The 12,277-nt window shown below is 41.3% G+C and overlaps 2 long non-coding RNA genes across 2 annotated transcripts in view; both read right to left on the reverse strand.

The window, feature by feature from the left end:
- The window catches only part of LOC135298659 (uncharacterized), a 146,594-nt gene extending 146,292 nt beyond the window's left edge, over positions 1-302 (reverse strand). The window contains exon 1 of the long non-coding RNA XR_010360691.1: positions 78-302. This is a non-coding gene — a long non-coding RNA (uncharacterized LOC135298659). The remainder of the gene's footprint in view (positions 1-77) is intronic.
- The window catches only part of LOC135298658 (uncharacterized), a 501,452-nt gene that overhangs the window by 426,255 nt on the left and 62,920 nt on the right, over positions 1-12,277 (reverse strand). Inside the window, exon 11 of the long non-coding RNA XR_010360690.1 lies at positions 11,564-11,720. This is a non-coding gene — a long non-coding RNA (uncharacterized LOC135298658). The remainder of the gene's footprint in view (positions 1-11,563; positions 11,721-12,277) is intronic.

The following is a 12,277-nucleotide window of genomic DNA, read 5'->3' on the forward strand; positions in this document are numbered from 1 at the left end:
TTCCAAATTTGCACAACATACATAGAAGGGATTCTGCAGAATCCAAGAAAATGAATTTGTGAAAGTTTTGTACTTACAGGTTGAAGATAATGGTGCCACAGTCTCAACAGGAATCCGCATCCAAAACATTTGCGGCAAAGAAACGAAGCCCAAAATAAGAACACCCCAAAAAACTGAAACACTAACTCCTAAATATCACAGTTGAGACAGCCATACTACACAAGGTACTGCCCTGCAATTTCAAAAAAAAAAAAAAAAAAACCAACAAAAAACTTCAACCCATACAGAGGAACATTCTACCACTTACAGAAGGCTTCATGTATCGGTTCCTTTTATCCTTCAGCCCAGCCTTTTATCCCCTGATGTTGATGCACGGCCCCTGTGTGCCCTCTGTCCCTTTGGTGGTTGGTCAGTGCCCTGGGCACTCGTTACCCCCAGTGCTGCTCAGCTGCTCTGCACAGCTGTGGCCCATTGGGGATGAGGCTCAGCTGCAGCCCCACTCCCAATTACCACAAACTGTGTGCTTACACTAAACAAACAATTTGGAGAACCTTGGAAATTACTTAATTCCAATTAATTGGTGACCAGCATTTTTGAAGCCAGGCAACGTTCACCTCTTTTAATGTGTTTTACAATAATAAATCCTTGTGCAATTCATACCTGTGGTGACAATAACAATAGATATCTTGAGCTCTGAATCATTTTCCACTCCTCTTAGATCATTTTATTCCTCCTCCATTGTTTACCTCATAGAAACTCATAAGGACCTGTGATCAACAAATCACTTTCATTATTATTATGATTATCATCATCATTATTATTATGATTATTATTATCATCTGGATCAAGATATATATATATATAAGGGGCATATATTTGTATATACAGATGCAAATAGATATGAAGAAACTACTTCTGAGAGTTTTTGTTTTTTTTTTTCCTGATGAGGAAACCAGGCTGCCCATAAGCAGACTCAGGAATAATGTTTATTGAAGAATGCTATAAAATGGAAGGGATCCTACTTTGAAAAAACTCCCTCCCCCTCATGCCACTATACTGTCTAATTAACAATTGTATTCTTTTGAGCATCTTAAAACCATAAGACAATTCAGCCACTTCTGCAAGAGATTTAAATATAAACATGTCATCAATTTGACAGAAATTCCTCACATCAGGCTTTAGTGTGGTGTTCTTTTTCCTGCCTTACACACAGATGTTAAAATAATCATGTCAAAGGATTCTCAAACTGTGTCTTCAGCCTTTCAGAGGGTGATTCACTCTATTCATTTTCACTAGGCACAGTGCTGCTTTATTTTAACTGAACATACCTTTTATATATTTCATGTGGATCAGGACCAATCTGCAGAGACTGACTGACTCTTTGCTAACAATGTCAACAGACTGAAACAAAATACACATGTAGGAAAGAAAGGATGGCTGAGAGGGAAGTGCTTGGCAGAAGAAAAGAAACTTTTGGTGATTTGGTGGTATGTGAAAGAAACTGGGCAGCTTCCCACTGGATTACATCTTTCCCCTGTCCCCACTCATCAGTGTACTGGACCCATACATACCCCTCTTGGATAAATACTTTGGAGGAAGGAAAAATGCAGTAGCTCAACCAGGACAATTGAAGGATTAGGGAGCAGCAAACTGGCTTGCCAAACTGACATCTATAGAGAGGATACATATATATATATGTGTGTATGTGTGTGTATGGAAGGGATCTGCCTCACCCATGAGCAAATAGGACAGGATTTAAGCAGAACCTGCAGCAAGCCACCGCTAAGTTAGCCATGAAGGTGCAGTGACAAGGTTGGTGGAGGTACAGGTGAGTTATTCAGCGCATTTAAAGCACACAAAACTGCCTTTGTCACCTGCCAGCTCATGTTTTTATAGCTTTTTCAAACATATCAGCTTCCTGTTCCATGAAAATCATCCAACTGATCATTGATAGTATGGTCGGTGCCCCGTGTGAGGAGACGCAAATCTTGACTCCACGTTTCAGAAGGCTGATTTATTATATTATAATATATATTAAAATGATATATTAAACTACACTAAAAGAATAGAGAGAAAAGGATTCATCAGAAGGTTAGAAAGAACAGGAATGGAATAATAACAAAGGCTCCTGGCTCCCAGAGAGTCCGAGCCAGCTGACTGTGATTGGCCATTAATTAGAAACAACCAACACACCCCAATGACAGATGCACCTGTTGCATTCCAGAGAAGCAGATAGTTATTGCTTACATTTCTTTCCTGAGGCTCCTCAGGAGAAAAATCCTAGCAAAGGATTTTTCATAAAATATCATGGCTACAGATAGCAGCCCATCCTAGTATCACTACAGCTGTATCAGAGATAGTATTTCTTTTCACATAAAAACAACTTGGTGGGGGGGAAGGGCAAATAAAAAGCCAGACTAGTAGTGAGCCAGACAATGATGGAATTGCCTCAGATCTCTGGATGACAAACCTGACTCCCCAAGGCACACACTTACTGTGGTCTGTAACCAACCTAGCCCAGCCCTTGGCCATGGAATATAAGGAAGAGGGATTTGACAGCAGGTCCTCAGCTGGAGAGCTTCTTGTCAGTAAGAGTCCATATGACATTTTGGACTAAACATCAAATTCAATGTGTTACAAAATCCTTTCTAGAAAACTCTCCTTCATAACCAATGCTCTCATTAAAAATCTCACATCCAGAGAAACTCAGGGATGGAAAGAGAGAAGTTTCTCTGCTAAGGGTGACATCTTACCTTTATTCTTTTATTTTCTAGCATTGAGACTACAGGCACTATTAAAGACTATAAAACAGAAGTTGTATTTGCATGGTTATCTCCCTGGTCACAGCTAGGGAATCAAGGAGAGACTGGTTTCTCTCAGAAAGATCATAGTATTTTCCTTTACTTTGTATGATATACAAACAAACTTAAACTGGAAACAGAGAGAAAAGAAGGACCTTTGCTTCTGCTAGATATGAAGTCAGAGACATCATGGATGAGAATGTCTCAAAACGCTCACTGATTTATTTTTGCAGGCTCTCCAAAGTGTCTTGACACCTTTATTTTGGATCCAGATATTTATATAACACTCTGGAATTCATCAAAGACCAGTCTGAAATATTGTTACATGGCAGCCAAACTGCCTCAAGATGCCTCACTAGAATTGAAACATACACACTGCACAGGAACTTCTTCTAGCAAGCTTTACAGAAGGGACCAGATAAAGCTGCCAAAGAAAATGAAATTTAACAGCCAAAAGTATGTGAAAATAACCCCTAGAATTGAGCACTTTATCTCTGCTGGGGAAACATTTTCTTTTCCTTTCCTTCCTAATTCAATTTACATTTATTTCCATTGTACTTTGGAAAGTTATTTTGCACCACATCGTTATTATTTCTATCAAGCTTTAGACAAACTTATTTTTATGTCATTAAATCATGCAGCTAAAGCACTAACTTTAACTTTTTAAGGGACCTCAACCATTTCATCTCTTGTACATGCAGCCAGTGTCTCAGCCCTTATAAAACATTCCAGCATCTCTTGGTTTGGAGTTTTCTGACAGTCCTGTGATCACAGATGCAGTTAATACCATGAAGACCATGCAAGTACTAAGGGACTCACAGTATCCTTTACCTGCTTGTACTGTTTTTCAAACATTTTCTATGAGCATCCCTTGGAAGAGCAAGAGTGAATGAATAATTAGGGAAATCCAACACAATGGGAATAGGAACGCCACTGAAAGCACAGTGTTCTTTTTATGACGTGAGAAGAAAGCATGCAGAAAAGTTTCTGTATTCCTCAGAATCTAATTACCTGTACAGGGCAAGTTTGGAGACAGGTATATATAGCTGTGGTTACTGCTATTGTTGCTATTCAACAGTCACAATTAGGACATCCTAAATGCTACTCCACCTTCTTGTCTCCTCACTCAGCCTACACTTGGAATTACTACTGACAGCCACAAAGAAGAGAACCATTTCCAGACATGCATCCTCTATCCTGTCCTGCCACATTGTTTTCACTCTGGTGCAAGAAGAATCTACTCTGTCTGCCATTTCAACAAAGAACAAGTCCAGTATCTCTCTTTACCTCCTCAAATTTGTATCATTCACATGTGTGGTATCACAATAGTTCTTGTGGTCAATCTCAGATGACTAATAATCCTAAACTAGACTGTTCAAAGAACCTAAATATTTTTTGTGGCTAATTGTCTTCTTCTATTAGTGGTTAGGCCTCTTACCTAGAGTGGTAAATGCTTTTGTACCTTTAGAGCCTGGGGTTCTAAAGTACCCCCCTTTGGCTAGTAACACTTGCAAGATAAGCATTAAAATCCCCCTTCACTTCAGTGGGACTGTACTAACTGCCTAGGGGACTTCACAAAATCCCTCAGCACTTCAGACAAACATCTGTGCTTGTCACTGGCACTCGGAAACATTGTCCTTGAGGAGCTTCCAGGGCCCATGACAGAAGAGTCAAGCACTGGCTTGCCAATGCACAGTCCGACTCACCTCCTCTAATCAGTTCTCAGAGACATTATCAGAATTTACAGCGGAAATCACTGCACCAAGCAAAGAGCCAAACCTCTCTGGCAGTATTTTAAAAAGCCCCCCAAATGGCTACCTCTGGCTCCTGAAAATTAGCCACAGCTGTTGCTAAAAACGAGTGCAATTCCACAGGAAACCCACAGAACTGGCAACTTTAAAACAGTTACAAGCTTCCCCATACAACTTTTAATGCTGAGCCCCCAAGATGTGCAGAGCCAAAGCCTATGCATCATCCATTCCCTGAGCAAACTCTCTGCTGACCTCTTTCACAGTGTCTCACTCACAGGTCCCTCCAGCATGCAATAGTCAAAAAAGGAGTCATCAATACTTTCCAACATGATTTTCAAGAAAAACACATTTTAATATATTTCAGGTACATGGGCCATGAACAAATATACAGCAGCTTATACATAGTCACCACTTTCCCAGAAACTCAGGGCCAAATTCTGAAGTAATTGGAACCTTATGCAACTGTTGACTCTAGTGAGAGCAAACAGGTGTTATGTCAATTATCACAGATTATCTCAGTGGAATAGCCCCAGTTTGGGGTTACATTATGACAATTTTGTAAGTGCTTGACATAAAAGGTCTTACAGTCAATATAACCAGGCACAAGAGGCTCATCAGTGTTTTAGGGTGGAGTAGTGTACAATCAAAGGAAAGTAAAAGTGGCCAAAGTTTCCTTCAATCCAGAAAATCCCAATGACTCCTTATCTCCAAGGAGTATTTAACAACTTGCACAAGTTAGCACAGCATAAGACTGCTCTGACATAGGCCAAGTGAAGGGCTCAGTGCATGGCTATGATAAAAATTGCCTACTAAATCCTTTGTTATCCAAGATGTTCTTTTATTTTAGGAGAATTTGCTCATTTGCAAAAATACTTCATTGCTTCGTGCCCACAAAAGCAACTACCTGCACTCTACAAAATTAGTGTGCCTTCACTTCATCACTGAACAGGATTTCTGTCTAAATTCTACTTACCCACTCCATTTTCTAAAGGAAAAAATGACCTGCAACAGCTGTTGCATTGTGCTTGGCCTGAAATTAATGAAAAGAAGCTAGAATTCCTATTTTTTCAATAAGCATGTACAGCCTTTTATCCCTTTGTTAGAAAAAAAAATAAAAACAAAAAAAAATTTAAAAGCCCAAGAAAACAGCTGAATTAATGTTTCTTTGTCCTGACTACAAAAGAAGGATCAAGGAATTAAGGATTTTCTAAAATTCAAATGGCATTGCCTCTTAGTCAATTACTCTTTGGGCTCTTAAAAAGAAGTCCAGGGATCATGACTGATTCTATTGAAACAACCAGTTGTTTTGATTAAAGATGATGGAGCATAACAAGTAAACCTGAGGGACAGTATAGGCAACAAATTAAATTTACATTCCTTGTGTGAGTTTAAGAGGGATTTCTACACCCTTTAGCTTTCTAACATGAATCTTCAAAGGGCGGTGGCAGTGGGAATTCATCTTGATAGCCTGTTTCCTGAGCACATATAAAGATAACTCTGTAATATTGTTTTGCCCATTTATCAGCTCACTGAAGACATTTTTAAAGCATTTCATTTACCCATAATTCAGAAAGAAAACCTCCCTATTTACAGCTGAAACCACATCAAATTTGAAAATATTAAGGGAAATTTTCACAAGGGCAGCAACGAATTCTGACATCAACTAGCTCTTGTGGCCTCCAAAGCCCACAGGAGCTTTGCAAATGGAAAGTTATCATGGCAGCACCTGTCTTGGCATTTAACAAATGTGTAGCTAGCCATGTCACATGGATAGGTACGTGGATATTTGGCAAACAGTTCAGCAATGGTAGCTGCTCCATGTGCTTTTAGTCACAGCAGTATAGATGCATATGACATAATCATTGTCTGGGACAATATCTAAAACACAATTGTTACTTGTTCTTAAAACCAGATGCTATAACATACAGCTGTATTTGGAACCTTTGGATGCTGGCACACGTGCTGGATGGACTTCCTGCACACAGATGAGTGCTGGAAACCTTGCCTCATTAAGGAACTTTTCTCATAAGCTCTGGGGCTGTTTGGAATTCCAGTGCTCCAGAGATTACTTCATTGTTAGGCATCACCTAATTTGAAACACAATCATACCCAACAGCTTTCCATTATCACGTTAGGAAAGTTTGCCAGCTCTTTCTGGGAATAATAGATAATAAGGAGATAACTGCATCATGCCTCCCAAAGCCAGAAATATTAATCCACGAGTAGAAATCTCTGATGTCTATTATACAGTGCTTGAGGTACCTGTGCAAATACTTTTCATGGATGGACAGATGGATATTGCAGCAAATTGGTAACTACAAGACTTGCAATCTTGGGTTTCTTTACCTTTAAAAACAAATATATTTAGTTTTATTTTTTAAAATTTATTTTTTTTCACAACTCTCTTGTTATATAAAGGTTTCAACTCAACATTAAAAAACCCTGAAAATTAGATAAAGACCAAAAAATATCTCTCATGTAACTACATTAAGCATAAGAATCAAAATAATAGCCTATTAAGCTCATTGAGTCAGGATGGGAAGAAAAAAGCAAATTTAATTAATGTGTATGTTGGGTAAGTGCACTTGAAGAATAAAAATCTTCCACTGAATTTTTTAAAACACAGGAACAAAATTCATCCTTCAAACAATACTGATTAATGAAAAGGAATACTGTGTGAATGATATTGATCCTCTATTTTTACTAGGATCTCCTAACTTTACAATTTATGTGGTTATGCAGTCATCCAGAGAAATTTTTGCAGGTAGCTTAAAATAATTTGGGCTCAAATACAACACACCGAATGTGACAATGAAGCCCGTTCCTTTGTGATTTCATCCATGAAATTCCTTCCATACAAGACCTTTATGGTGAAAAGGAGGTACAAGGGAAACAGTTACAGCAAATTAAAGCACTTCTCTGTGACCTTATGCTCCGCAGAGCACCTAGACCAGCCAGGCCTTCTCCTGCCTCCTGCAGTTTGACAAGCAGCTGATGCTGGCCTGTCCCCTTGACCCTTGCAGCACAGTCCTGGGAGGACATGGGAACCTTGGCTCTGCAACCCACTCTGCCCCTTCCACCAGGATCCCTGTGGTTTGCCTTGCAGGAGAAACACCAGAGCCCCTCGGCCTGTGCAGGGCCGTGCTGCTGCCGGGGAGATGGGCAAGGACAAGAGAGAGCAGATGCCAACAAGGCTTTCAAGCTTGTCAAGGGACATTTGGGTTGGACATTAGGAAGAACATTTGCTCAGAAAGGGGTGTTAGATATTGGAATGGGCTGCCCAGGGAGCTGGTGGAGTGACCATTGTGGGAGGTGTTCAAGGCAAGCCCGGGTGCGGCACTCAGGGCTCTGTTCTGCTTGCCATGGTGGCCATGGGTCACAGGTTGGACTTGATCTCACAGGGCTCTTCCAAGCCATTCTGTGATTCTGTCATATCACAGCCTCTGGGGACAGCATGGTGACTGGCAATAATGCCCAGCCATCGCCGTGCCCAGAGCCCGGGCAGACCTCAGTGTGGAGCAAAGTCCAGAGCCTGTATAGTGCTGACAGCTTCTCATGCAGAGCACCATGGCCAGCCAGGGCTTCTCCTGCCTCCTGCAGTTTTACCTGCTGATGCTCCTGATCCATCTCCTCAACCCTTCCAGCCATCCTGAGAGGGACATGGGCACCTTGGGTCTGCTTCCCGAGGAGCTGGAGCTGCAGGACATGGACCCCGAGCCGACCCCATTGGTAGACATGGCACTGAGCGGGGCTGAGCTCCTCGCTGGGAATCGGCCCCAAGGCTGAGCCCCAGGGACAGCACCAGGCAGAGGCAGCTGGAGCTCTGCTTGCTGCAGCCTCTGCCCTGGGCAGCCTGGCCAGGCCCAAGTCTCTGGCACAGAGGCCAAAGGCAGCCCCAGAGGCCTCAGCCCTGCTCTGCCCCTTCCATGGGGATCCCTGTGCTTTGCCTTGCAGGAGAAGTGCCAGAGCCCCTCGGCTCATGCAGGGCCACGCTGCCCCAGGAAGCTGATCCAGCTGCTGAGACACAACCATGCCATGCTGTGCCACTGCTCTCAGCAGAGGCACAGAGCTAGGAAAGCAGCAGAAGGGGCCATCTGGAAGAGGAGGCCACTCCAGGTCTCCCCCCAGCACTGACTCTCCAGCATGGCGCTCTGTGTGCAGAGCACTGAGGGGGATGTGTGACCAGTGCCCAGCCTGGTCACTGTGACATTCCCCATCTTAGGCATTAGTGAAACCCCCATTCTTGGTCATAGGATTCCCTGCCACCCTTTCCACAAGAAGTTCAAGTTCCCCTTAGTGTTCCAGTTCCAAAAGTTGAAGTTATTCAGGCATAAGCTCCTCAGCCCGCGGACTTCTGGTTACCCTCTACTTGTAGATTTTGAGAGTAGTCAAGTTAATAAAGTTCACGTTTTCTACACATTGCTGTGTTGTGTTCTTCCATTTGAGAGGGGACACAGTGATTGATGGGTTTGCATGGAGAGATCCAGATCCCCCAGAATGGATGGGTGCGTGTACCCACAAGATCTGCAAGAGTATGGAGTGCAGCTGGAAAGAAGATGGTGGGCAATATTCACCTGCCTCCACCTCCCAAGGAAGCTCGCATTCAATCCCTGTCTGCAGTGTGCCAGGGGGATATCAAAGGCCTCAAGCCTTTGGATTAAGGCCACCTCCAGCCCTCAAGAAGGGCCACCCTGAATTGTGCACCATTCGTGCCTCCGGGCCAGGACTGTGCTCCAACTCCCAAGATCCCTGCAAGCTGGGCCTCTTGGGTGCACTCCTCCGTCAAGAATTCCTCGCTAGAGCCTTCAGAGACTTTGGTCCGTTTCTGTGAGCTTCTGTCACTTCCCTGACACAGTTCCTGTCTCAGCTGACTGCCTGTGCTTCTTCTCTCTCTGCTCCTGTGCTCTGGCCATGCATCCAATCCTAGCCTTCCAAGTCAGACAAGTTTTGGAGTTCCATTCCCCTCTGCTAGGAGGGCTATGGCACTGGAGGGGGCCTGGAGATGCCCCTGCTGCTCCAGAAGCCCCAGCACAGAACTGCCCTTGGAATACTGCTCCAACTCCATCTTAAAACTCAAGGCACTGGCTGATAGAAAAGCTATTTCTGAATCCTGTACATCAGACACTTAGGACTCCTACCATCACATTAACTGAATGTAACTGGACCCTAAATTATGAGTGAGGACAGTGCTCACCAAAATTTCTCTCTTTCTTGCTAAATATTTCCACATTACTACCAACCAATAAAAATATCAGATACAGCAGATTTCTGTTTTTTAACAGTGTTACATCTGATGCATCACTCACAGTTTCTGATATTCCTATCAAGAGATTAATAACAATTCCATGTATACATGCATCAAAGACACAGACATCTACTGAAATGCTGGTTTCATAAAACCAGATTTTTTTTTTCTAAATATTAATGTGACAATAAAAATCTCACTTCTGAAGGAGGTTTAGAAACTGATCCACACACAGTAAAACAAAACAAAAGTCTTTCTATTCCTCTCAGTAGTCTTTGGATCAGGCCCTGATTTATTTATCAGCATCTATTTATGAAGAGCCTTAGGGTGCCAACTTGTTAAATTAAATATAGATCAACAAAAAATATCCTTGTGATTCTTATTTCCTCCATGTTGAGAAACAGATTATTTGAGCAATGTAATTCATTGGTGAGTATAACTATTGATTTCAGAAGAATAACGTCTGCTTTTGAACATTTATCTGCATCTCCTGCCAAGCTCCATGGAGATATTTTATATGAGATATTATTCAAAACCTGTAAGTCTGCTAAATTAAACAGGGGGCTCTGGGGTCTTTGAAAATTAAGTGTGGTGAAATCAGAGACTCTTACCTACACAACTTAGTGAAAATAAGCAGCTACAAAGCACACTGCACTTCATTGTTTTGAGTTCTTCAGACCATTACTAAATTTAAAGCCAGCATTTGGGTTTATTACTTCTTTCCACAGATTTCACATTTCTCATCTGATTTGCGATGCTGGTCAGAACTGGAACCTCTTTCTGTCTTTTTTTTTTTTTAGATGAGGGCTAAGAATAGATTTCCTTCTGGCATATTATTAGTACTCCTGCTTTGGTCCACGATAGTCTCTGTTTTTCTATGTCACTTTGAATTTAAGTTCTGTTCATTATTTTATGACAGTCACTTTGTTCTTCTGCTTTCACCTTGAAGAAAAAAGTATTCGAGATAATGATATTTAGGGTCATTTGTTCACTGTACTTGTGGGGTTTTAATACACACAGAGACCTCTCTGGTTGATTTGTTCAGATCATAGTTCAGTGGGGCAGTCCACTCTTCTTCCTTCTAGAATAAGTTCAGGCCGGCTCTATCCTGATTTCATAGCCTAATACAGGCACACATTTCCTAGCATGTATCTCAGTCACCCCATTCCCACCTAGCTATATATTTAATTCCAATTTTTCTTGGAAGTTTTCTCTGGATAAACTATTATATTTACTAATAGAGATACTTTACAATGGTTATAAAAGATATCAGCAGAGGGCATCTTAATTTTGGCCTTTTCAAAGACATAGTATCCTCTGGGCATTTACAATAATTATAGCACAATGCTTGCTTTGCTTTCTTTTTGTGCAGGAAATAGGAAAAAAATCTAAAAACCTCCCCTTCAGCTCTCTAGCATATTAGTTCAAGGATCAGACAGCACTAAAATCCCACTTAGGTCCGCAGGTCAGGGTAAATTTTACCCTTGAAGAACTACAGAGAGGCAACCAGTTTGTTTTGTTCCTATTTTGGAAAAAGTCTGTCTGCTTTGTGGTATATCTGGACTTTTTCCTCAAATGTGGTCTTTAAAACACAGGTGTCCTCACATTACCTTTGGTTGAGAAGACATGGACTCAGCTATAAAATGATGCAAAGAAAAATCAAACCAAACAAAACCCAAACCAAAAAATTTAAGATTTATTAACTGAAGGAGAGTATCTGTTGGCACTTAGAATATGATCCTGTGACAGATGGGCTGCAAGCTTACCTTTATAGCAGTGTTCTTTGGGGTCATATTTATCATCTCTTTTTTGTCTATCACAATTGTTACAAGCATCTGTGAGTACTAATAGTTCTGGTCTAGGAAATGCTGCTTCTACAGCCCCTGTCTCACCAGAGGGATTTCCATTTCACTGTATCCATGTCTGAAAGACAAAAATGAGTGTTTCAATATTGCTCTTTCTGCAAAAAGGAACAAGATAGATTTTTTCCTGCTCAGATTTCACATAGGTGAGGAAATTACAAATTCTGTCATTCACAGAACATTTAACCCCCTCTATTTTGCTGGTTTTGTGATTATTTTTTCCACTGGATGAAAATCAGTGGAAAATCAAATCAAAACCATTATACATTTCCTAGGAAGAAGAGGAATCAGGAAGAACAAGGTTTTGAGTTTGTTTCTAAAAAGCTAATAATTTTTTTATAGAGAAGTTTTACAACATAAGTCATCAGCTGTCCTCCAGTAATCTCCAGGGATCTTCATGTTACTCTCTGAATCTTGTCATTGCATTGAATTGCTCAGTTAAATGAGAGAACTCATTTGAAGTTCAAAATGAGGCTGCTGTGACACCCTTTCACTCTTTCCTGAAGAATGATGCCACAAACTTTACAACACAGGAAAGCACTGTTGTCATTCTTCATTTTTTTCTTAGTCTAATTTTCCTCTTAATCTGCATTGAACAGTTACCTCAATTCCTTCTTA

The sequence above is a fragment of the Passer domesticus genome, chromosome 4 (assembly GCF_036417665.1).
Source record: "Passer domesticus isolate bPasDom1 chromosome 4, bPasDom1.hap1, whole genome shotgun sequence".
In the NCBI taxonomy this organism is placed as follows: Eukaryota; Metazoa; Chordata; class Aves; order Passeriformes; family Passeridae; genus Passer; species Passer domesticus.